The 26,857-nt window shown below is 37.9% G+C and overlaps 1 long non-coding RNA gene across 1 annotated transcript in view; it reads right to left on the bottom strand.

The window, feature by feature from the left end:
• Window positions 1–26,857, bottom strand: part of LOC103469961 (uncharacterized) — an 86,132-nt gene that overhangs the window by 3,456 nt on the left and 55,819 nt on the right. Inside the window, exon 5 of the long non-coding RNA XR_534431.2 lies at window positions 16,027–16,160. This is a non-coding gene — a long non-coding RNA (uncharacterized LOC103469961). The remainder of the gene's footprint in view (window positions 1–16,026; window positions 16,161–26,857) is intronic.

The raw sequence follows: 26,857 nt of genomic DNA, 5'->3' as shown, positions 1-26,857 counted from the left end.
TATATATATATATATATATATGTGTGTGTGTGTGTGTGTGTGTGCGTGTGTGTGTGTGTGTATAGGTGAATATAAATGCCACACATTTCAGGTTATTTGTAAAACATTTTGAAATCTTTGTATCCATGATTATACACCACCTCAAGTCTTTCACAGGAATTTTGACTATAACATTGATGTTTGTAGTAGTAACTAACATGAAGGCACATAAATGCCTTTCCATGACACTTTTTGTCTATTGCAAGAAGAAAAAAAGAGGAAGTAAAAGAGATCCAAGTTGATTGCCAGTCAGGAATGCATGTTTCCTATATACTTTGGCAAAAACGAACAGTCCTGCCCTCATGTCTCACTTGTCAAGTCACGTTGAGGTATTTATAGATTTGATTTCTTAGCTTTATTCCCGTTTTGTATCCTCTAAAAATCTCCTGCTGCTTCAGCACATCAAGTTGTCTTTGTTTTAAATGCCCAGCTTAATGTGCAAAAACTTTTATCCCACAGCTTTATTTACACTGTCATGTTGGCCAGCCAGCAACTAACTGTTTGTTTTCTATTTGTAGGTTTTCTTTGCAAATTCCTTTCAGGTAAATTACTGATCACATGTTTAGGATATTTAATGTTTGGGTTGAATCTCTCAGTTAAGGTATAAGAAAAAAAAGTAAAAAATAAAAAATCTTTGCATATGTCTGAATGATTGAAGAAAAGGAATAGTAAAAGTGTGAAGTCGGTAAACTGTACCTTTCATCTGTTAAACAGAGACAAATCTGTCTGCAGCATCCAATACTCCACCAGAAAAGCACAGAGCAGAACTCTGAGGGCGGACAGAGACGGAGAGATGCATGAAAATGCATGTGTGGAGGAATGGAGGGATAGAAGAAAAGATGTGCTTCCTGCAAAAATAATTAATACATTTAATTTGTTTTATTTTACCTATTCACATTTGCTTTCTCATGCTTTAATGCATCAATAAATTGGTTGTTCACACATTAGTTTGATCTCTTTTACTGCTGTTAAATGCTGATAAACGTTTCCAACATTGTTTACATCCAATAAATTGTGGTATAACTTGAATCTTTATTATCGAACAATAAAATGACACATCTTTCTAAGTCTAAATATTTGTATATGTGTGTGTGTGTTTTGTTTCATCATTACACAAGTCAAAACCTGCTTTATGCTTCTTAGGCCCTGAAGCTGGAAAGAATTGAGCAGAGGAATGTAAAGAATGAGTCTCTTGCTTTTGTCCTGGTTTTGATTCCATCTCCAGTCCTGTATTTTAAAGTTTAATACAAGTATGGGCTTATCATTTTATGTTTGCTTTGACAAAAATTAAATATTGTTAACTTGATATTTCAGCACAAACTGAACAATAGTTTAGTGTATTAAAATTGTAAGAGATTATAAAAATTGAACTTGCTTACCTTAGATTAGAATCTTATTGTAACTATTTATGCTTTTAGACTTACTTTCACAATTACAGTGAGGCGATGTGCCGTAACACCTATCTAATCATCATGTCATTATTTTTTCTTTATTGAGAAAATATATATATTTCAGCACATTATGCAATTGACCAGGGAAACCATTTGCACATTTTCAACTTGCAGTTAAATATGATGTAGTATGAGTCTTGAAGGGGGGTGAACTAAGGAATTAAAGGGGAGAAGCATCACATTTTGACGAAAATCTAATTTGCATGAGAAAACAGCCATTTAATAAAGTAAACTTACAAAAACTGTAAAATGCAATCGAGGAAACAATGTCAGGGTCTTGCTCGTGCAAGCTTAATATCAATGTTTTAAAACGAATGTTTCCCCTAAAAAACAGATAAGACATTTCTATTGCAGTTGCTGGTTAGACTTGTGTGAAAAGGATCTTTTATTTTCTATCTCTTTCTAATTTCACTGCAGCTTTAACAAAAAAGGAATCCTTATTTTCCGTCAGACATGAAGCTGACGAGGTCAGTTGCAGTCAGATTCAATAAAACACAACAAAAGTAATTGAGAAAAAAAACCCTGTATAATATGGCCATTTAACCAAAAAAATTGACCAAATCAAATGAGTGAAGCAACATTAACAAGATCTGAATTTTCCGACTGGTTCCCGTCTGCCCGCAAACGAGACTCTCGATTTAGTCAGGAAACGCTTCTACTTTTGCGGCTTTTCTAGATAAAGACGGGCAGACATTGTCAGGGATGGCCCTCGAGGCAGATTGATCTGATCATGTCAAAGGTCTTAAAGCTGCTTCTTGTGATCATCGGCAGCATTGATGCCTCAGCAGTCTGTCTCAACAGACGGATCATTCTGCAGCAGCTGCTCTGTCCTGCAGGGTCACAACCTGCGCAGGACAGGGAAGAGCCTGAAGGCTCCCAATCACTCAGCAGGAAAAATACCATCCATCTGACTTGAACGTGGCGCCTTTCTCCATGTTGGAGAATTTAACCGATGGGTGATTCGCGTTTCTCCTTTTGACATCAATACGTATTTATTGCAGTGACATTTTCAATGTTGCTGATAACAAAAAGCGTGTGGAGTTGACGATAAATGCAGCAGAAGAAGAAAGAAGTGGGAAAAGAAAAAGATGAAAGGAGTCATCCAGAGGCATTTCTTTGGAAAGCCTTAACCTGCCGCTGCCGTAAGCTGCTCCGCTAAAGAGCTTTGATGGGCTGACGCGCCAGCTTGTAATGAATATCATCAACATCTTCACACTTCCTCCTTCACACCACAAAAACGACACAATGACAATATTGCCAGATGCCTTGCAGTACAAATCCAGCTCTGACAGAAGCCGTCCCTCAGATATGAAGCAATGAAGTTCACTTTAACATAAAACAAGAGCAAAAGCATTTGTAACGGATTTTATTTGATGCAACAGTTGCAGATGTAATAATTTCACTCCATTTTAGCACATTCATCACCGCACTTCTTCCTCTGTTTACACGAGGGCTTTTGGCAGATCGGGTCATTTTTCACTCCATCAGGATGAGAAGAGCGCCGTTACTCATTTTACCCAGCAGCTGTTGCACAGGGATAGCCCCTCATCTCACTGACCCGTCAGAGAGGACGACCTCTTCACTTGAGATCTTCATTCCCAGGTCATTCGTCTCCACTGACACGTTTAACGGCCATTGAAGAGGCTGAGAAGGACGCTTTTAAGTTTTTATATTGCTTTTATTGGGTTTTGCTTTAAATGAACAAAATTCACTTTTCTTTGAAACTTTAAGGCATTATTTTGATTTATTTTTATTTTTTATTTGGACTTTGACTTGGCCATTCCAAGTCATTTGGAGCCAGCCTGATATGGACTTACTAATGTGCTTTGACTCAGTGTCCTGGTGTGTATCCCAAGAGCATTTACGCTTAAAGTCACAAACTGATGGCAGGATTTTCTCCCTTGGTATTTTCTGACATGCCTCCATCAATTACATCAAATTGCCCAGGTACTAAAGCAACTCCATGCTTGACTGTAGTTGTGATCTTCTTTTTTATAAAATGCAGTGTTAGTTTCACATCATATATGAGATGCACCTTTTTCATAAAATTCCACTTTTATCTTGAAATATTACAAAGTGTCGGCAGCAGAATCATAGCTGCATTTTGGTTTTACTCTAATTTTCAGATCCTCTGTTATGTATTAATTACATATGAACTCAAGTGCTGCCACAAACGTAAGTTGTTTTTTGTCCATGTTGCTTGTTGAATCAGGTAGACCTCAGGCAATGGATTCCTATAACAAAAGTGACTTGTTCCGTGAGAGGCATAAATAAAAGGAGCAAGGCAGGAAGATTACATGTAGGTTTTATGGGCACCTCCAAATGACTCAAGAGCGCACTTTTGCACCAGCTGCTTAAAATATCCACCATTGTCACGAAACATTCAAAGTCCTTTTCTATCCTGAAGCACACCCACCTTTCCCTCTTCCTGCCTCCACTGGAAATGCCACAGAAATTGCATCAAAAGTAGATTGACATTTTTTCATCACAGTTAAAAACAAAACTAGGTCAGTCTGCACTGGCTGCTGTCAGAGCAAATGAAGCCACAACAGTCCTCAAAACGTCAGAAACATCAGGCATACTAGATTAGCGCTAAAGAATTGGGCAATAACTTCCAACACATGACATTTCACACTTTGCATCACATATGAAACTTCAAAGGTAGAAATACGGTATTTATTGATGGGGCCATAATTCAATCCTCCTCTAAAGCAGGTCGTATTTCATTGGATGGAGCAGAGAGAATAGAAACCAGATGATTTGGAGGTGTGGGCCTCAACCCGAGCAGAGCTTTCACTTTTAGGCCTGGTGATTGCTGGGTCAGATCCTGATAGGAGTGAATCTGATCCTCCTTGGATCATGGGGTTTTGAGAAAAACAGTCTCTGAATTTTTGAACTTTTGTTTCCAGTTTTCTTTTGTGTGTGTTTCATATTTTTATCACACAAGATGCTTTGAAATTAAAACATGTTTTTTATTTTTTCATTTCCTTTAAAGTAAAGATATACTAAGAAAAGATTTCCTGTTCAAGTACTAAGTCGTTTGTTAAGGTAAGTTTATGAAGTTTGCAGAACTTGAAGCAGTGAAGCTGCTTCTCATATAATGGCACATCATGACATCTTTGCTTCGTCGAAACAGACTTTGCAAGGAGTTTCATTTTATTTACCGAACCCTCGAGCTTGACCGTTCCCTTCAGTGTTTCGTATTGAGCTCAACCAAGCAGGATATTGAATTGAAAATGGCATGCTACTTGTTCCATAATTCATTTTGAAGTTTTATTTCATTTGAACCCTAAAACAGCAACATGTAGCTGTCATACAGCAGCTAAATGCAGCTTCTATCATTTGTTAATTTAGCTGTTTTTATTTTTTACGTGGATTGATTGTTGTGTCACACCGGCAAAAATATGTTTCACTGAGAGAACCTACTTTGTAAGAAGTGAAAGAGACTGGAGAAGCAGACTTGTGTGAGGCATCTGTCCCGTCTCACTCTGCAAATGCTAAAGGGATTTCCACAAAGCAAACACTGGTTAGCCTCGCTATTTAGTGTGGAGAGCCACCGCAGCCAATAACTTCCCTCCCAAAAAATAGCTCAGCCTGCTGCTGATAACTCTCCAGTGTGTGTGCATGCATGTGCATGTGTGTGTGTGGGTGGGTGTGTGTGTGCGTGCGTGCGTGTGTGTGTGTGTGCACTCTATAAGACTTTGCACAGGCCCAGATAGCTGAAGCAGTGAATAATTCTTTGGCAGCAAACCAAACTGGATTTAGTTTGACTATGAGCAGAAGATTTTCTCCCAAAGGAGGGTATGGTGGTTTGACTATCAATTACAGTGGCTTGAGCCCTGCAATCTGAGCTCCTCACTGATTCAGCCATGCTATGCTGGGATGCTTGACTGGTATGTGTATTCTCCTGGGAAAAAGGGGAAAAAACATGTCTTGTCATTTTACTACCCGATAGTATTTTTTTTTTATGAAACAATTGGCATTTGTGAGCAGCTGCAGCAGATTTTAAGTAGCTGAAGATTATTGGTGGGTTTTGATCAAACAGATCAATAATTATTGTTTGATTAAATGATTTTTTTCTTGAGATTTGTGGATGCAGCTTAAAACGTTTTGTGTCAAAGAAGGAATTGAGGTGACATTTTGCATAGAGGGAAAACAAAAAAACATACTGCGACAGTAGAATTGCTAAGAGGAATCATTTTGCAGCCACTTTTGCTTCTATACCTCCAAGATTATACCCTAGGAGAGGCCGCAGTGTTTTCAAACACTTAACCAGTAAGGCTGTGGCTGATCTTAGAAGTAGCAAATATATTATCTTCTAATCTCCACCTGCTCTGGAAAGAGATGCATAAGGAGAATATCCCAAACAGACACAAATAACGACTACTGGTGAATGATAATTATCATCTGGGTATTAATTTGCATGGAAAAGTTCCTAAAAGTTAGCCTCTGTCTATAGCAGCCTTTACTTGACTTTCAGCAGTTTTATAAAACACATGACTTTCCTCTCTTTAGAGAGCATCCTTCAACTACGCCCTCTTGCTCTTTACCGACCTGCATCAAGAAATGTGTTCTTCCAGTCATGATCCGTATCTCCTCCTCACACATGAGGGTTGGAATGTAAATGGACGTGGCCCCAATCTGTCTACCCATTTCCTTCTTGATCCTACAATCACATGCATACCACTAATCTTGCTCTCCACAATGACAGCCTGAGATCCTGTCCATGGAAATTGCAAACAGGGTCTGTGACCAGTTTCTGTCCTGGCTTGAGAATATGGATAGAGGCTCTTGCATTGATTATACAAGCACTTGGCACTTGTTGGCTTGACTGTCTTCCAAGCACAGATGAAGCAAAAAATTGGCTGTCATGAGAAGAGCCTCATCTGATCAAAAATATTGCAAAAGAGATGAGAACTTTCAAAATACACAAGTTGAAAAATAAGACTATGTATACTCCAGGGCTGCCTCTACACTGCCAAAGGAATTAAAGAAAAAAAGAACTTTACTTGTGTTTAAAAGTCAAGTTGAACTCAGGATTGTTCCTATGAGATCCAAACCTCCAAGCAAATCAGATATAAATGATGGCGTTTTTTGTATTATGGACAACTGAGCACAGCTCTTCCAAGAAAAATTAAATGCCACTATATTTGAGAGACCAAACTGCAAACCAAGAACGTCTTGGGAAAACTTTAGCCTCTTTCAGACGAAAAGAGTTGGGAAATTTCCCATCACAGGGAAGGGCTTGGTGAATGAGGACATAGCTTTATTTAATATGACAATTTTGTCAAAACGCAAGCCCACACAGAATCAGGATTTTATCTAAGGCTACCATAAGAAATGTTGACTTTTCCATATAAACTCACTGGGCAGTTGTTAGGCATATTTAGTTGGACACCTTTAGCCGTCAGAACTGCCGTTTTTTTGCATAGATTTAAGGAACCAGAAACTTTCCTCTGAGATTTTGGGCCTCAAATAACTGAACATATCACCTGAAAGTCACAGCTGAAACTAAGACTCAGTGAACCAGACATTTTTACAGTCTGTTGTCGTCCAATGTTGGCAAATCGGAGCCTCATTTTTCCGATCTTAGCTCATAGGCGTGGTACTCACTGTGGCCTTCAGCTGGTGTAGCCTATGGGATTCAAGATTCAACATGCTGCGCATGCAGCAGCGGCATACCACATACACTGGCCTTTAAGCGCTTTGTACTTGAAGTACTCTTGTCTTTTTATTATCTTGAACCAGTCCGTGCCTTCTCCTCTGAATTTGAAAACAACAAGGCATTTCTGTCCTCAGAACTGCTTTTTGAATTAGTTTAGTTTTAAGCTGTGGGAACTGAATCAGTTTTTGCTTTGTATTAATTTTAAGAACATTAGTAAATATATTTCCAAGATTTATCCATCAATTATAATTTGTCTTGTTTTATGCCTACAGCTTACCAAAGATATATTTTCTCACTATTTTTCTGCATTATGTTGTTACAGTGTGAAGTCCCATGTAATTATTTTCTCGTGTGAGTAGCCACGTTTACATTGCTCATTAGGGAATCAGGGCGCGAGTAAACCCCGGAGAAATGTCAGTAGCGGCTCTGTGAAACAGTCATTCACTCTGCATTCTTTGATAGCTCATTGGACAAACTGATATACAGCGAATAAAAGAAGGTCTTACACCCAGCCACACACAAAGACAACTTCCCGTCAGCTTGAGGGCCTCTTATTGTGCAGCTCAGCCATCTGTCTCCCAGCAGTTGGTCCTTGTTACCTGTTGTAGTCTTTCTTACCCTGCTCATTCACCATTCCACTCTGAGTGCCAGGATTTCTTTTCAGCATCGTCAGTGAGAAGTTCTCAACCAAAGTTCCTCTCAGAAAAAGACCCAAGTCGCTTAGAATTTCACAATATTTGTTTCTTTTTTTGTAGATTAAAAAAAAGAAAAATTGTTTATTCAGTTACATTTTTAGATCTATCTGATTTATCTTGATGTTTTGAACAATATAAAATAAAATAAAAAGTTTGGAAAATAATTTTGTAGAAGCTTTGGCAAAGGGTGAGATGGTTACTGAGAGCAATGGGGTACAGATGCTTCTCTTTAGAGCATGGGAGGGTTTTTTAGCCTGTGGCCCCTGTTCAGATGAGATGCTAGGTTTATGTTGAACCCATGTGCTGCACTCTTAGAAGTCAGTTGGATGTCCAGACCTGTACCATATGGAATTAGTTAGTGCCGAGCCCGGGGCCCTTTCTGTCTCCGTACGGGACCAGCAATGAGCTGTCGCCTCTGTGAGACATTTTCCAATCGCTGCAGGGAGCATAAAGCTTCAAAGATTACAGTCGAGTTTTGAGGGGGTTTTTTCGATGCAAGAACAAAAGCTGGCATCTGATGATGATGAAAGGACTCTGCAAGGTGTGAGAAAGGCATGTTGGAGAATAGTATCAGATTTGGCCTTGCCACTACAGAGCAAGCAAGTTGATTCATGTATTAGTTTAAAAAAGTGCAATTTCAAACTCCGTGTTTAAGCTTCTTTGTCCACTTGGTCCTCATAAAAATGTCAACCCAATTGTGAAAACATAAATTAAGTTGGCAATTATTTGACAATAAACATGCAAATTCCCACAAAGGTCATTGGTCAGACCAGCAAAGCTATGAATGTGTTCTTTGAGCCTGTAATAGCTGTTTGGGTTTTGATTTATTAGAGCTGTTTTTGTTTTTGAGCAAATCCAAAAATAGCTGTTTGGATATCATATTCTTCCTAATGACCTTCAGTTCACTTTGCACTTAATGTGGTCATTATCATTGAATAACAGGAAGCTAATTTTCCTGTTTCTAAACTACCCAACCTTTTCTGGCCAATGACCTTTCAAAATAAGGGGTCATGGCCAATTATAAGTAAGCTGCCAACAGCTCCTTAGTGAGTCCAGATGTTGTTGGTCTCCATTAAAGTTACAGCCAAGCAAATGACTGGAGCAAAACCGGAACAGGCGCAACATCACACAGTGTTTTCTCAGAGAAAATCTGTATTGGCTTCAATGTTTCAGGTTTTCTTATATTGCTTTTTTTGTGAGAAGCCTATTGAGGCAGTTTTGCACAGATATTTGGAGAGTTTCTCGTCATATTAGTTCAATGTTGCTTCAAATTTAAATAAACCATTCGGTACAAAAATAGATTAGCATTAAATATTGAGTACAATATTTAAATGCTATTCAGAGCAGTAAAAGACTTTACATGGGGGAAAAACATGGATTTAGTGAATTTAGTGCATTATGGAGTAGTTCCTCGATTATTTGGCAATTACCATAGGCATCAAAACAAACAGCCAATCAGCCCATGATATCACACCAACTCAAAACATTTAATATTTAAGGTGAAAACAACTTACCGATGTTTAAACTGAAGACCAGAATGGGAAAGATATGAAGATGCTTTCCAAATGCAGTCGTAACTCAGAAATTCTGACTTTCCAGTTGGAAAAATCAACTGGCATGCCCCCAGAGTTGGACTTTCCTCGGAAAGTGAGAGAAACTCCATCTACTCTAAGTTAGTTGGATGTAATTGCCTGTAGTAAGGCCGACTTTGCATTTCAATATGGCCGTTCTTTGCATCAACAGTAGTAAGCTGTGGTGGAAACATGTTTATTTTATAAATCACACTTGTAAGAGTGCAGCACAAATGACTACAAATAATGTCAACTTAGGTACCGACATGTTAAAATGTTGATTTTTATGTTAACCGATACCTCCAGTGTAACATCAAACCAAGCTGCAAATTCTGACGTAACTGGAATGCATCACTGACGATTTGATTGGCTGCTCTTAATATTTTTGCAACTGGTGATGATGATGCCAAGATTTTGACACATAACTAACCCTGGATTTACCAAAAAAAAAAAGAAAGAAAATTTACTGAAGTGAAGTTTTGTGGACCACAATATATTGCTGATGTCAGAAGTGAGAGAAGAATAATTATACTGGTTTGAGATTAACTAATTAATCCCAATTAATCACATTTTCGACAAAGTAGGCAACAATCTCAATTCAAAATCCCTTTGTGCTGCTAAATTATTGAATATGTTGTGATGTGAGCTGAAGAAAAATATGTATTTTTTTATTATGTTATATTAAGATATTCATCCATCACATTGGTACAAACCCGTTTTAAGTTTTTAGCAACCTTGGCACATTCTTGTAACTTCTTTGAAAAAAATATTTTCTTAGAAATTTGGGCTGTGGACATAGACATCTGTTCTTGCTGCTGTTTGTTTATTGCTGATGTTTTGCACTCAGATGGTATTTTAGTTTTGAAAGCTGATATGCCATCTTCTTTTTGCACAACTTGCACACAATAGTCTATTCCAGCGTCCAGACAGAGTTTTATTGTTTTGTTGTTTGCAGATGTCGCTAGTGTGTCATATTTATGGGCAAACCAGAAAAAAAGCAAATACAAAGGCTCTGCTCCAAACCTTTCAATGTAAAAATAATAACAATAATAATTAAAGTAATAAGTTATGTTTAAATGCTGCACATAATTTAATTGGATATCGCTTTCTGTCTGAACACTTTATAACACTGTTTTCATTCTTTGTCGCTTCATCCTCACATGGATCAGTAGAATATTATGAAATATGACTATAGTTATACAAATGTAAATTAAAAGACCTAATTAAAATTGAGCAATGCCCTGCTGGCAGATATTATTTATAGGAGTCATGTAACCGCATTTGATTACAGAAGCTACAAGCAGAGTATGAGAAATTCCTTTTAATAATTGGTTTTCTAAGTGGGGACAAAATGTCCCTCCCAGTAGGGACAGCTTGAGACCTAAAGTGTCCTGTGGCAACAAGTTGTTTCAAAATAAAGCCTCATAAAGTGGACTGCTGGATGACCAAAACTTCAGAGGAACTGGGCAAAATGACCAGCATCCAAGTTTCTCAGTACTCCTGATGTCGCTGGAGGTTTCACCTCACCAGTTCTTTGTCTTGCTTCATGCATCTGTGATGTTGATGAAGTTGTGCCAGAAACCTTTGGATCTCAGCACACATCTTTAAAGTTTTTATAGTTGATTGATCCCTTCTGTTCCTCAAAAACATTTTCTGATTAATCATATCAAAGTCAAAAAGCTGGATTGAAAACTATTCAAACAAATGCTGCAATGTAATGTTTGTGTATTTGAACATTAAAACAAATGGCATTGCTGCTTCATTGTGAGAAAAGTACGTAGCAAATTGTGTAATGAAACATATTTGTCTGGTTCCAGCTAAAGGCCAAACTAGGTTTCTGAGTGACTCTAAGGCCTTTGTTGCATAATTTCCAAATCTTCAGAGGTTTGCTGAAAGGATTCGTCTGCTGCATGTTTGTCATGTCAGAGGCTTGCAACAGAGCTGCTTCTAGGGTTTGGGCTTTTAAAATGGTACTCCATGAACAATTTATGTGCTTTTTTTCTTTCTTTTTTTTGTTTTGTTTGTATACTGTGGTTTACCATCCATAAAAATAAAGTCAGCTGAAGGAATCTCTCATGCTATCCCAGAATTTCCCTTGGATTTTCTCTCTCACACACTTTCTTGGCTTTCTTGGGTTGTCAAACCCTCCGAGTCATTTGGACCGTCACACACCCACTCTTGGCCTGAGTCTGAAATTAATTGCTGACTAAAAAGGCTCCTAGCAACTGCTTTGCGGCAATAACATATCAACAGGTCGTCACTTGTGATATCAGGCAGTTTACCTCCTCTGAATTATAAGAGCTGACAGTAGTAAATGATACACCAACACAGGAATTTACATGATGTCACTGAACGAGCCATTCTTTTGGAAAGAACATACTGTACAATGAGTCGTATTGACACATTTTAAAGCTAGGAAGTAGTCTTTATAGATAAATACTGCTGTTGTCAACATTAGAGAGGAAATTACAAAATAATACAGATTGCTAGCTGTAACTCAGAAGACAGAGTTAGTGGCTTGTTTCACTGCCTTTCAAATCCAAAGGCTGGAGTGTGATTGCAAAATAGACCAATTAATCAGAGTAGTGTTGTATCCCGAATATTACTCTTCATGCAATAAGAATGAGAAAATAAAGCTGATGAGTTATGTCTCCCAATAATGAGAAAAGCAACCAGGCCAGTAGAGGAGCTTCACAGCTCAGGAGAGAAAATCTATTGCCAAAGGAAAACATGCTTGGAGTTTTCCATGATGATAGGACCTTTTTTTGTTTCCAGAAATGTAAAATATTGTGTGTGGCTGTAAACCAAAACTGCAAATCACCATGATAAAACATGGTGGAGGCAGAACCATGCTGTGTTGTGCAAGTAAAAACTTGCTTAAGCTGCAAAAGAATTGAGGGGATGGTCTTTTCCCAGCAGGACAATGACCCTAAAGATAGAGCCATGGATACAACTAAAGACATGAGCTCAAACAATATTTTATTGGCCCAGTAAAATCCAAAGAGGAATCTACCCCAAGAAGTGAAAGCTGCTGCGCTGAGATACTCTCAATCCAATTTGCTTGAGCTTTTGCAAGAAAGAATAGTCAGAAAATTCCATCACTGGAGAAAAACCCCACTGACACCTTGTATCAATTTCCTTTCACTTCAGAATACTTTGCAAAGGCACAAAGCTACTTTGTGGCTTTGTCACAAGATGCCAATAAAAACGAAATACAAGAAAAACATTTGAACTGACAAAATATGTAAAAAATTGGGTTTGAATACTTTTTACAAGATTAGCTTAGAGTAAATACAAAGATACATTTTGAGGGATTTCAGAGAAATTTTAAGACAACGTTGTTGCTTCGTAACAACGTACCAATCTCATCTTTATAGTTTCTTTATGCTACTTCTAAGGGTACTTAACCTGGTGACCTATTGTAGGGAGTGTTATGAGATTTTCAGCCACACATCATGTGAATTTCTGCATTAAGTTGAGAAACAAAAAACTTCCACCCACACATCTGGTTGCACCTTGGGGAACCATCCTAAGTCTGACATTTCCCACTTGCAAGGAGCAGCCCATTGTCTGATTTTTTGAAACTGTAATTCAGTCATGGACTGCTGTTTATCCCATTTTAGTCATAATCTTGTTGCTAGTTGTGGGTTTAACTTATTTAAAGCAGGTCAGATGTTAATATAATAAAAAAACAAAAAGGAACTACAAAAGAACTGAAAGATTCACATTTTCTCACAAGCAGTGAATAGGATCAGCTTTGTAACAAATGACTTAATGAAGTAGATCTGTGATGAGAAAATAAAAACTTTTTCTGCAATATTAACTTGAATGCTAAACCAGGCCCTGAAAAATCTTTATTTTTCAGGGAAAAATTATGTTTTTCCCTGAAAAAAACTTTATTTTTGCTCAGGAGTTGAACTGATTTTCCTACTCATACTTCATTAAAATGAAACAGGAAAAACTGCATAAAACATCTTTGGTGACAATAAAATGCAGCACATTACATTTAACACAGTAAAAGTTTAAACACAGACAGGTCATCATCCTTCTTCTGGTGGTGTACCCACAACCCCCATCAACTTGGGAATTGAAGTTTTTCTCTGGTTTCTCTGGATGAAAGACTTTCAGTGCCTTGCCTGCCCTAATATTTATTTTTTCATAAATGGACTTTACTGTGGTTTGATTTTCCCACAAAATTAACAGTGGTCACAGCAAAGATAAACCACTGATGAACCGCAGCTTCATTTCCACTTAGAATTCATATTTGAATCAGAATCATTCAAATGTAGCAAAGCAGGAAGTAAACGCCAACTCTCAGGGAAGAGGTGAAAGAGCAGAGGTGAGAGCAGATTTAAGTAAAAACAGAAGGACAGGTCTGTAGCAGTGAGCTCACATGAAACATGATGCAGCGCAGAAATATTCTCAGCGCCTTGATGATCAATCCTTATGCACGGTTCAGCGCCAGAGGAAACAGCCATGGCCCTCATTCTGTCTGGCGTATGACTCTATATTCCATCCCTATGTTGGCTGGAAGCCTTTAGCAGAAAGGGGGAACACTGAAACAATTGTGCACTGCAACGTTGTTGGGGAAGGGAAAAAGCGTGCTGGCTCAGAAATGCTGCTTAAGGCTATGCACAGATTCACAGAGCACCAGGCAGAAAAGATTTACACACCGAGCGAAGACGGAGACGGTCACACGTTCAAGCCAAGGCAAACCCACACTCGTGTTTATGGACATTTTTTCTCTCGCAGACCACAAGCTTTCCGGCGGTGGCTTTGGATAGGCCCATGAAAACTCTGTTTATGTACGTGTGTGAGTCTGTCTGTGTGCGTGTGTGTGTGTGTGTGTGATTACTTACAAGATTTTTTTTCCATCCTCACTCTCTCTCTAATCAGTATTTAAATTCTAATTGCCTTTTCAGATATTACAAGCCTTTGATGTTTAACTGTGGTGAAATTTGGGGGGGGGGAAATAAGGTCATTACAAATTTTTTACCGACTTGTAATCAGTTCAGCTGATGTAATGCGTCACCTGCAGCACTTTGACATGAAATGAAACAAGAAAATGCATATTAAGCAATCTAAAGTTTATCTACAAAAACATTTTAGTTGCTTTTCATTTCACCCCTTCACCAATTTGTGAAAGGGAGAAACAATCACCCCTGACCAGACCGCCTGCTTTCAGATGTTATTTATTAGATTCATTCCTTACAGCTTATCATGAATGGAATATAGAAAATCTATTTAAATAAATTTCTGGATTTCTAATTGATGACACTCCACCTAGTGTGTTTGTGAATGTGCCTGGATTGATGTATGGGGAGTATGAAACGTTGATGGAAACCAGAAAAGGTAACAGTTTTAGCAACTGCAAAATTACTAAAAATGGTGCAAAATGACGGGGCTGCACAGTGGCGCAGTTGGTAGAGCTGTTGCCTTGCAGCAAGAAGGTTCTGGGTTCGATTCCCAGCCTGGGGTCTTTCTGCATGGAGTTTGCATGTTCTCCCTGTGCGTGCGTGGGTTTTCTCCGGGTACTCCGGTTTCCTCCCACAGTCCAAAAACATGACTGTCAGGTTAATTGGCCTCTCCAAATTGCCCCTAGGTGTGAGTGTGTGTGTGCATGGTTGTGTGTCCTGTGTGTCTCTGTGTTGCCCTGCGACAGACTGGCGACCTGTCCAGGGTGTATCCCGCCTCTCACCCGAAACGTTGGCTGGAGATGGGCACCAGCACCCCTCCCGACCCCACTGAGGGAAAAAGGGTGCAAGAAAATGGATGGATGGATGGTGCAAAATGACCAACCTCCAATCCAAACTGTGACCAGAAGTCAGAACATCAACATAGACATATGAAAGTGTCAGATAACAAAGAGTTTAACTAAAGACATGCAATATTTAACCGTTTGTAGTACCATTTATCCTTTTCGGTGCATTTACACCAGTCTTGCAGAGTCATTTGATTGGAAAGCTTAGTTGATTTGTTGCGGTGCGAACCTGCAATAAAACAATACGTTTCAAGGAAGCAACCACTGGTCTGCCATTAAAAAAATAAATTGTGGTTTGCTTTGATCAAACCAAATGCAGAAAACAGACTACAATGCAGGGCATTGTGGGTACACATCATCAAAACAAATTAAGAAATGTCTGTCAGTTGGAAATGGAGTGAGAAAGAGGTAAATATGGTCATAAAAATGTGAAATACAGCTGCTTGTAAGCACTCACAAAAACAGTTATAATTTTAAGCTAATTAGCAGGAAAATTGAAGATCTGGGATTTGCACTGAAGAAGAAAACATCAAATTTCTTTGACATTTTAAATTGATTTAAATGTGCAACTGCTTCCTAATAATTTATGTATTTTGATGATGTTTGTAGGCTAAAGAATTGCTATTTTATGTCATACTATTTATAAGGAGTTATTTATGGTGACCTTCCAAATAAGGTCTTTCCATTCTGTGATCCTGAACCTGCAATTTTAAGTGAAACCACGACAGAAACTGTGACAAAAAGTGCCACAAAGTTATTACCGTATAAACCAAAGCATTAAAAAAAGGTAGAAATGTGAAACTGGTGATGGCTTAAACATGTTGGAAAAATGTTTTTTTCTTACTTTGTAGTGTTTTCGCAGATGGCCAGCTGTTAGTGGTTTGGTTGGCCATGGGAAAGCTCTTCCCCCATTAGCTTGTCTCCTGCCCTTAGTCATTTCTCTTATCTTCTGGCCGAGCTCGCAGAGGAAACAGCTCTCTGACAAATGGAGAGAAATATTTCTTCATGAATAGAGCTATAGATAAAATCCTTCCCCATGATGTCCCAGAGCACAGCCCTCCTCCTCTGGTGCTACCCTGAACTATCACTGCAATATTCTTTCCTTCGAGCAACTGAACTATTTTAATTAATGTACAATTAGAGCAGTTGGGAGGGTCTGCTGAGGCCTCGGGGTGCAGCTGCTTTTCAAGACATGCATTTGTCTCGATATCTGACAACATTCATTTCTATCTCAGTTAGTTGCTCACACAGCAAAGTTTCAGTTCAAGTTTGAACAAAGTTGTATTTTAGTTTTAGTTCAAAATACCCAAAGTCCATGTTTTTGGCTGCACTGTGGTGAAGTGCTCAGCACTTGGCCTCGTATCAAGAGGGTGTTTGGTTCAAAACCCATCTTCACTTTTTAGGAAAATAACACACCTTAAAAAAATGTTATCATTTAAAAAAAAGAGATCAATAGTAACTGTTTCTTAGGTTTTCCTTTAATTAGTCAAAAGCAAGATGTCATAAACACAAAAATTGTCGAGATAATAGATATTTTTAATATAATCATTACTAGAAAAATGTGTTATTTAGAGATACTAATTAGCATCCAGATAGATGTAAACTGACCCATTTTCATTTGCCCAACTTGTCGCACTTGCTGCAACAAAAGAGACACTCCCTCCCTCTCTCCCTCCCATCCCCTTCATGCAGCCACTCATCTGACCAAAACCATTTTCTCCTGCCACAGGTTTTAAAATCTACTAATCACATCCAGAAAGAAAAAAAAATAAACATATGTGGTCCTTATTAGCCAACAATTGTTCTTGGGTACTTTCCGTATGAGGCAGAGGGACGGGGAAAAAAAAGTCTAATCCACTCTAAAACAGTTATAGAGATCCAAACCAGATGAAGTCTATTAGTGAAGATGATTTGATGGACTTTTTTAAAAACTGCTGAAAGGTTAGCCTGGTAAAAACTACCCTACACTTTACTTCATACAGCTGGTCCGGACTCTTGACTATCCAGAAACAATTGCTTCCTGGAGGTGTGGATTATGTTGATTTTTTAAATGTTACGCTAACATTTGTCAATGATTTATGTAAGGTGCCATGCTATTAAGGTTACCGGAAATTGTTTTCCCTGTAAACAACCATCCTTTTTTACCACAAAGACAGAAGAGCCGAGCTGAATGAAGCGGCTGTTGATATTAATACAATATTTGAAAGTTCGGCCAGCATGAGCTGAACGGCTTCCTTCACTTCCTCCGCTGCCATTGCTAAAAACAGCACAGAAAACTGACGTCACTGTTCGTTGATTGGCTGGGTACAAAATATACCAGAGGGAATCCAAGTCAAAGAGAGAAAGAACAGATTGTGACGTAAGCGAGGTTTGAATCGAGCGGAGTAGCGCAGGAAGGCAATAGCCAGGCTACTTCAATGTCTAACAAGCCTAAATTTCCCATTTTCTGCAGCCATCATGATGCCTCTGGACCCTTTCAGCAAAGCCGTTTCTGATTAATGCACTTTACAAAATCCACATTAGTATTTATCTAAAGTTTTCTGTTGTTCCAGAAAATAAATCAGTTGGTTACCCATACTGCTTTTTAAAGTTTGGGAATACAATACTTTATAAATGGGTCTATAATTATTTGGAGAGAAGTTGGGTTTCACAAGAACTGTTTCAACAACATGTTTAACTGAGGAGGGACAGCTTGATAATATCTACTATACACATATCAGCTCAAAAGACATTTAGAAGTAAAAAAGTTAGTGAACTGAAGAGTACTTTATTAAACGTACAAAGAATGAAATAGTGATTTACAAACTATGACTGTTGTGCTTCTTTTCCAGCATTTTTGGTCACTACGCAACAATTTCAGATCTGCAGAGAATAGCTGTAATTCATAGCAGGACATCATAGAAGGAACCTGTAGATCCAGCATTTGCAAAGTTTTACTCTGAAAAGTGTCTGAACTTGAGCTGTAATGATCAAAGGAAGAGTTGTGTATCTTTAGAAATATGCCAATCATTATTCAGCTTCAATAAAGCCTAATACCTAAGCCATGAATTATGTGCAGCACATAGCATGATCTAAACCAGCATGATAATAAATCAAAATCTAGTCAAGACAGGGATGTCGTTCTCTATTTGAAACATGTTTTGCCTTTGGGACTGCGTGCCAGCCAAACTTTATGAGCAGTTCTTTGAGCAAAAATGCAAGTTAATACAAAAAAACAACAACAAAAAATACTAACCCCTTCAGGCTTTGAATGTAGGCTTTCCAAATGCCAGACTAAATTGTTTTAGTTTCCGCCTCCTCAACTTGAATGAATAAGTTTTCAATTTCCTACCATGAACATTTGAGCACAGTCAGCAGACTGTAGGGCACATGTTATCTTGGATAGGTTGGCAAAACTAAATGATTTTCATGTGTTCCATTTTATTTGAGTTTGCTAAAAAAATAAAATAAAATGTTAAATGATACTTCATTAAAATTACTAGGCATGAATTCAGATGTTGGTTACTATGCACTTTACTACACAAAACATTTATAAAAAAAGTATGTTTCACATATTTATTAAAACTGTTGCTGTGTTCTGCACTTTTGAATGCCTTGCTGCTGAAAGGTGCTGTACAAGTATAATTTGATTTGACTTGACATCCTGACAGTATGAGACAGATAATGTGTGAAAAGATCAATCTCCTCTACTTCGTCCTTGAGCTACTATTTCTATCTGAAGAAATGCACCACTCCCAACCAAAAACAACCAATCAGAGCTATAGTGCTGTCAATCATCCTCATGTACTCACTACTGAATGTGTTAATGGTGGGGAAGCAACTTGCCACTACAGCACTAACTAGCTTGAGCATTTACGACAGGCTCTGCTATCAGGAAGAAGCCACAGAGCCTCAGAGAGCTCAGGGCGAGGCAAAAGAGGGATGGGTAGCGCCACACAAGATTGTGATTTACAGCGCTAAGACCCTCCTCCTGACTCTGACTAGTTGTTTTTAGTTAGCACTAGGAGTACTAGGAGAAAGCAGACCAATGACTGTTGGCATAATCTACTGTATTTTTGCATCACTTTTGGAGTAGCTCCCCTCAAAGGTGCATAGAGAGGGCAAGAAAACTAAGGTTTCTTACTACAGTTGTAGTAAATAACTTTGTTTGCCTTGGATGACCCCATGAGTCCACAATCAATGACCACTGGGTCAAATAATAAGAGCAAATATCTTACACCAATATTACCACAAATATTTTCAGGCGGTTCAAGTGAACACTTTGTCATAACATTATTTTCGCAACAGATTTTAATTTACACTGGGGATGATTGGGATTACAGGATGGACTGTTGCAACACAATGTCATATTGTGTTACAAAATGTCGAAGTTCAGAGTTCATAGAGCTTATATGTGAGAGAAAAAGTATATCATGTGTTAAACTAGAATGACTGGGTTTAGCATTGGAGCATGGTGGTTTATTTTTCTGACGACCACTCAGAGTGGGTGACGGTCATTTTGCCCCTTCGCCATTTCGTATCTTTGTAGGTTTGGTCATTTTATACCTTACACGATCATATTTATTATGTATGATCATATTTATTAAAACTGCTACTATGTTGTGCACTTTGGATTGCCTTGCTGCTGAAAGGCGCTGTACAAATAAAATTTGATTTGATTTGTATGCATGTAAGGCTCTGAATTGTGTCAATTTCTACTCCATAAAGTGATATTTTTTCATTCTGTCTGATGTAATGAAGTTAATTTCTGAAATTGATTAATTTTGCTATTCCAGTAAATTATATCCAGATTACACTGCTGGTAATTAGCAAACCATGGCATCCAGCCTCTTCGGCGCCCACTGACGTCCAACTTGTATGCATTACAGAATCTTACCAAATGATTTTGGTCTAGTGCAAATGTCTTAGTAGATTTGAATTGAGACAAAACTTACAAATAAATTTTCAGCAAATTATTTGGAGGTTGGTTTGAGTCTATAATTCCTATATTATTTGACATATAACACATTTTTCCCATGTTACAATTGAAATAATCTGCCAGTGGTACTTTTTTAATTATCAAGAAAGACATCTTAATGGTTTATAGGTAAAGCACTGAGAAATTTTAATGCCAGTGGAAATATTTATTCCAACAGAAACAGCTAATTTTGTCCAAACGTATTTGCAACAACTTAATTTTCTGTAACACATATTTTAGTGTTGGTTTTATAATTCTTTTTCCTCATGAAAGATTTCACATCATTGCTTATTCTTTAATTTTTCAAGCAATAATGCTTTAACAAATGGCACAAAAGTCTTGAGGGCTGAAATCTCTCATTGCTGTATAAGTTTATAAGGAGAGAAAGATTATGATGATTGCTTTTGAGCTTAGAGTGGTTTGGATGTGAAAGGGTGGGTTTCATGTTGCGGTCACTTTATTTGATCAAGGTTAATTCAGCTGAGTGTCATTAACATGGTTTCCTTTGTTCATAAACTGTGAGTGTCAAAAAGCACACAAAAGCTGCTTATTCGATAATAGAGACCGCTGAGTGAAGGAATTTAGATTAGCTAAATCCACATTGCACTGCATGTACTTGCTTAAAACTTGAGGCGAGGCTTCACTAAAATAAACAGCACAAATAATGGCTCGTGTCTGAATGGCTGCAAAGCAAACACCTAAAATATTCTCGACATAGCTGAAAAGCCAAACATGGTGACAAAAGGTTTTATCCAATGGGCTGAGATTATACAAGCAGAACATTAGAAAGTTAAATGTAGCTCTGTGGCCTTTGCTCTTCTCCTATTGAGGTTTTTGTTTGTTTAAGAGCGTTAGATCCTGGAAGCTCTTCTGGTGCTTAAGAGGGAGGGCAGGCTGGGTGTCAGGGGGGACGTTCCAGCTCAAAAAACCAACCAGTCGCTTTTGTTATACGACTTCTGGCTTGAGACAAAGAGGAGGATGAGGTTTCATGTTGTCTAGGTTTTCGTTTCAGTAACTTGAAGTTATCAAACTTCTACTTGGAACATTTCTTTTGACTTTAAAATAATTCAAAATCCTTTGAGTTTTAATTGGTGGTAAAAAAAATAAAAAATCTAAATATTTCCCTTGGAAATAAGGGTAACAGCAAGAACAGTTAAAAATGAAAATTTGCATTCTTATAAGACTGAAGTGTTGGAGAAATAAATAAATAAATTAAAAAAATTCATAGTCTTGGGTTTGTTGGGGGATTCGCTCAAAAATGATTAAGTTTGTGTGTATGTATTGGGTGTCTTTCATAGATCCAAAAGTAGCTCAAAGTGCTTTCTGTAAAGCCACAAACAATTTACTGAAAATATGAATTATAATGAGATTGTTCAAAAGTGTAACATTAAAATAATGCATAAATATTGGTTAAAACAATAACCAATATTGTTATTGGTTATTATTTTAACTTATTTAAAATAAGTTAAATAAGTTAAAATAATAACTTATTTTAAAGTCATCAAAATAAGTTATTATAATGCATTCATTATAATAACTTATTTTGATGACTTTAAAATAACACAATGATGATTAAAAAAATAGACAAGACAGAATAAATATAATTTATAAGCTAAGATAAAAAGTCTCAAGCCAGGTTTTGATCTTTACAAAGCAATTGTAGAAATATGCAGCACTAACTTCCGATAATATAAGAGTAAAAATGAAGAAATGGCTCATAATCGCATGCAGTTACTCCCACTCACCCCAAACCTCTTCTATTGTGTGTGGGACAGCTGAGCAGGGCAGAGATTCCTCAGTGAGCCTCACCCACATTGTGCAATGAAGAGGGAAATGTCTTTACAGAATTTATTTTGTTGAGTTCTGTTTAGACTTTTTTTTAAAGAAGTACCAATATACTTTTAAAGAGCTCACAAACATACACACGTATTTGATAAACTAGATGTTGCTTACATCAGGCGTAGCTCACTGGAAAATCTGGAGGATCGATTCTATACTCTAAGATCCTCCCCTGTTTTTGTAAGTAAGCAGCACAGTGGGGTCGCTTTCTCCCCCCTCTTCTTCAGTACCAAAACTACCTGTCCAGATGATGGTGCATTTTACACTACGTGCACAATGCAGACACTGGAAATGCTAATTACTCTGTCTGTAATTAAAGAAATATACACTGCTCAAAAAAATAAAGGGAACACTTAAACAACACAATATAACTCCAAGTAAATCAAACTTCTGTGAAATCAAACTGTCCACTTAGGAAGCAACACTGATTGACAACGGGGACCCTCGTCGGGTCAATCAGTGTTGCTTCCTACGTGGACAGTTTGATTTCACAGAAGTTTGATTTACTTGGAGTTATATTGTGTTGTTTAAGTGTTCCCTTTATTTTTTTGAGCAGTATATATAAATATGAGCGGACTTTTGTCTAAACTCATGCATGTTGCCTCACTCTAATTTGGGCAGATTAAATCAACAGAGAGATCCTATTTCCTCATCGGAGCTATTTTAGAAGCATTGTGAAGTTTCAGGAATTTCTAGTTTGGACACCGTTTGGACATTGTTTTCTAAATTTGTATAAGCATTTTGCTCCGACATGACAAAATGCTTATTTGTCAAATAAGCATTTTCTTTTTCGACATGACAAACTTAGTGTAACGTAGGCCAGCAAATACCATCCCTTCTGCTTTTTCCAACAAAGAGCAGCTTCAGAGAAAAATCAACATTCGTATGCGTTTTACTGAGGAGACTGCACACCTCATCTCTCAGCAAACGCAGTGTGACTCCAGCGTATAACGGACAACGACCCCAGCAGAACGGCAGCCAGCACTTACAGTGTAAGCGAGGAATAGGTTCCCTCTGATCCATCAAACAGGAGACACGATGAATTACAGAGAGTTATTGCTCTCATTAGCTCAGGTTTAGCGTCATCTGGTGCTAAATCGGCTGAATCCAGTCGAGGCTTCCAAGATGTATGAACCTGGTTCTATCCTAAGGTAGAAAGGAAATCAACTATTTCAGGCTGTCACGGTAATGCAGTTTTTTGGGGTTTTTTTTTTAAGAATGTCATCACACAGCTATTTTTTTCTTATAGCAAAGAGCTGGTTGCTGCAACAATCATAGTTCGCACATTTTTCATTGTTTTGACATAGTCAAATATGTCTCTCTAATATTTTTTCCGATTTACTTTTTTGGTAACACTTTATTTGAAGGGGTGTGCATAAGACTGACATGACACTGTCATAAACATGACATAACATCTGTCATGAACATGAAGGAGTCTTTATGAATGTTTATGACAGTKKTCATGAAGTGTCATTCGGTAAATAATAACACTTTTAATGCAAAGTTGCTCTAAAAGTTGCATTAAAAGTCCATTAAAAATGCCAACTGTGCATTAAATTATGAGAATTTACAAAATCATGCAAAGTTGGCACTTTTAATGGACTTTCAATGCAACTTTCAGAGCAACTTTGCATTAAAAGTGTCATTATTTACCGAATGACACTTCATGACAACTGTCATAAACATTCATAAAGACTCCTTCATGTTCATGACAGGAGTTATGTCATGTTTATGACAGTGTCATGTCAGTCTTATGCACACCCCTTCAAATAAAATTTTACCACTTTTTTTGTTGTTTTTATTTTGCACCTTGCTGAACTCCAAATAGCACTGCAGAATTTTAGCACATCGTCCAAGAAGCAAACCTGTGGATTTGAAAGGTCAGATAACACAGAGAACAAGAAGAGTTCAAGTATGTTTCAGTTTATGTGTTTCTAAGAATCCAGTTGTTGTTTTTTTCTGTTACGGACGGGCTGAGTTTTTCCCCAGTTGTTTGTGGTGAACTGTGAAGCGTATAAAGGATGTACAACTTCATTTCCAGGCTCTGCTTCTCTGACTTAGAGTCGGGGCCTTTGAATGCTTCTGCCTTCGCATAAAACATTTAAAAGACAAAGATCGATCTTAATCATTCCTTATAATTGTTTTCTCTACCCTTTTATAAAAGAATTTCCGTAACAGTATCTTTCCCTAATGCTGGTTAACCACTGCCACGCCACCACTCGGCTTGGTTTTTTTATGACAAGATAAAACATTGTGGTTTCCCCCTAAAATGATGACAAATCATCTACATGTTGCACACAGACACATCAAACAGATCATCTGCTGAACCTGCATGAAAATGCTCTGCAATTAGTTTGTGTTTTATTTTGATGATCCTTTGTGCCCCGAGGCTGCTTGAATTATGTGATAAATTTGCCCGCCTCACTTCATCATACAATGCCAGTCTCTGGCAGCAGCTTTCTAGGAATAATGCTGCAATAATTGTCACAAAAAAGGATAGTTCTTCAAAGTCTATTGGATCTCTGATCACAGAGAAAGAATCATAAATTCTTCCAGCATTTTTCAATAAATCTTCAAAGAAAAGGCTCATCAGGTCTATTTCAAGAAAACATTTCGACTTTTACACAGAAAACACAATTCTGGTCGATATTTTTGCCATCTTAAGTAGTAAAGCTAATTAAAGCAAATCTGTTTTCAGGGATTTCAAGCATAGTTTATACATTTTCATCAGAGCTTAGATCAACGTCATTCATTAGCCTGTTTGAACACCTAATATTTTCCATGCGGGGTTAGAGGAGTTGATTTAAAGTTAAAATACAGATGTAACATCTTCAGGAGTTAAACGAAGTTGAAAGGTTGAAACATACTGCACATGTGATTCCAACCACTGTGTCTAGTGCACCACTAGCCTCTCCTCGACTCCTCCAAACATGCTGCTTATCATTGTTGCAAAATAACTCTGTCTTTTCTCCAGAAGGCATCTGAAGTTGTAGGGGTGTACTGAGATCTTTTTAGTTTATGATAACCTCACAAACTAAATCTTTGTGGAAATAGTGGTGTTTTACTTAGGTAAGGCACAGAGAAATGCAGCATAAGTCTGGAGGCCAGGAACCCTGGAAGACCATGTCCAAGGGCCTCCTTACAAGGGGCACCTGTTCTATCTCTACACCAAACTGAGACTTAATTTGGAGTAAAACAGGAAGTTGTTTTTGGGTTGTTGATCTATTACACTGACAGGTTTAACTAATTGAGTACTCATCAAAAAAGGGTTGAGAAACTCACAGACAAGATACTAAACAAACTCGTATTGTGCAACAACAGTTGCCTAACAACACTGAAGTTGTAAGCAGTTTTGAGGTTTTGTATCTGTTAAATGAGAGGGACATTTCACATTTTTATGAAATCTGATCTGCTTCTAATCATCCACCAATCAAACAAGAGCTAAGAATATTCAGATGGAAATGTGTACAAATATTTAATCTCTCTGTGGAGACAGAAAAAATGGGTGACTTTCACAGATTGTTTTGGCACTGTAACCAGAAGAGTAACTTAAACACCGCAGTATTTATATGGCTCAAATTTACATCGCTTATGCTACACTGATTCAGGATTTTTTCCTCAATTTTCAAAACCAAGAAACACTGTCTAAAGTATTTATTCCAAACCTTACATTTGGTGATGTATAATTGCTATGTCCAAAAAAAAAAAAAAAAAAAAAACTCCTCATATAATATCTGCTCCGCCATCAAAAGCCACCTGTCCGAGAGGCCCGGCGGGAGGCTGAAGGCCAAATCTCCAGCAACATGTCAGATTCTATGATTAACATTCCTGCCCGGCTCTCATTTAGCAGCTCTGTCAACAGGTGGACGCAGGGCAAGAGGCGGCTCTCAGACACAATAATTGGGGGGAATTCTGAGCGTGTCCTTCATCACTGCTAATAACGAGACAGGTGAAAGAAGGAGCAGAATATGTCGGTTTCTGTCTGTTTTCATCCCCTTTCCAAGATCTTCTCTGGTGAAGAGAGAGATGGAAGTACACGCAGGGTTTCCTTACATCAGAGGGATAAAATGAATTAAATACTGCAGGTGTCACAAATGGAGTGAAAAATGTGTAACTGGTGTCAGAAGACGGCCTTCTTCCTGTTAAGGGTACTTTTCACTTCTTCTTCTTTTTTCTTTTTTTTTTCAAATGAGAAAAAAAACTGAGAAAAGAGGGAGATTTAATTTCCTTCCAAGGACCTGGGGTTAGAAAATCCTGTGAAAGCAACAGCTGTTGTTTCCTTTGCTCCAAACAAAGGCCGAGGACCCGCTGGAAGCTGATATGCCAGTCAGAGACAGATGTAAAACGAAACGGCTGCAGAAAATTAATCAGTTCTCAGATCTGTGATAATTTGCTGCTTTATGCAAAGCTACTCCAACAAGCACAGGCATTTTTAGACTTTTTGGTCTCACCTCACAAAACTTGTATAATCAGACAAAGAACAGTTAATTTATTCAGCTCGGTGGCCAGCAGGGAGGCGAAAAACAAACGAGTAAAGAGAAGCACAGAAAATGTGGCACAAATGCAACAAAGCTTCGTAAATTTGTGCTTTCGATGCAATTCGCAGCTAATAACTTAAAGGGGGGGGAGTAATTTATTCCCAAACCACACAGCATCATTTTCATTTAACAAATATATACAAACTTTATTTCCAACAATTTGTTTTGAAAATCTGGAAGTGATTGTCTGGCTCATAAATCCAGTGACACGTTGAGCAAGACCTTATGCTACTACAACTACAGAAACTGTCTTAAGACCGAATGTCGCTGTCAAAGTGTGGAGAAAAATAGCTTCACAGTGTGGATGATGTCATCTCAGAGTTGAAGCCACAAGTTGGTCT

The sequence above is a fragment of the Poecilia reticulata genome, linkage group LG9 (genome assembly GCF_000633615.1).
Source record: "Poecilia reticulata strain Guanapo linkage group LG9, Guppy_female_1.0+MT, whole genome shotgun sequence".
Classification (NCBI taxonomy): domain Eukaryota; kingdom Metazoa; phylum Chordata; class Actinopteri; order Cyprinodontiformes; family Poeciliidae; genus Poecilia; species Poecilia reticulata.
Note: the sequence above shows the minus strand (reverse complement) of the source record. Positions and strands in the feature narration are given on the sequence as shown.